Source organism: Gavialis gangeticus, unplaced genomic scaffold (assembly GCF_001723915.1).
Source record: "Gavialis gangeticus isolate Ggan-Ray unplaced genomic scaffold, GavGan_comp1, whole genome shotgun sequence".
In the NCBI taxonomy this organism is placed as follows: domain Eukaryota; kingdom Metazoa; phylum Chordata; order Crocodylia; family Gavialidae; genus Gavialis; species Gavialis gangeticus.
This window is the reverse complement of record NW_017729032.1, coordinates 199,551,700-199,552,155: the sequence shown is the minus strand read 5'-3', so window position 1 is coordinate 199,552,155 and position 456 is coordinate 199,551,700. Positions and strand designations below refer to the sequence as shown.

The window sequence follows — 456 nt, the reverse complement described above, 5'->3', positions numbered from 1 at the left end:
TGGGGGGGCAGCTCCTACCGCTGCTTGCACCCTGGGAGGGCAGGGGGGGCGTGTGCCCCCGGATCTGTCCCAGATGCAGCACAGGTCAGGCAGCAGCTGTGGGGTGCGCCAGAGCCTGTGCAGCGTGGGGCTTTTCTTTCTGGGGACTGGGCTTGAAGTGGGCCACCCCAAATTTCGCTGCAGCTCCACTTCCAGCCCTATGCCATCGCTGGTGCAGCCTGGCTTTTTCCAGTGCTTGGATGGAGGTGGAGCGTCTAATCAGGGTTGTGCCAGGCAGGGGGCAGTGGTGCAGGGCTTGGAGCATAGATTCATAGATGTAGGGTCGGAAGGGACCTTGTAGATCATCAGGTCCACCCCCCCGCCCTGGGCAGGAGAGAAAAACCGGGCTCAAATGACCCCAACCAGGTAGACGTCAAGCCTCTTCTTAAAGACCCCCAGGGTAGGAGCCATCACCAC

At 61.4% G+C, this 456-nt stretch overlaps 1 protein-coding gene across 3 annotated transcripts in view; it reads left to right on the top strand.

Moving 5' to 3' along the window:
* LOC109303150 (X-linked retinitis pigmentosa GTPase regulator-like) overlaps positions 1-456 on the top strand; it is a 119,944-nt gene that overhangs the window by 24,413 nt on the left and 95,075 nt on the right. The window lies entirely within an intron of this gene.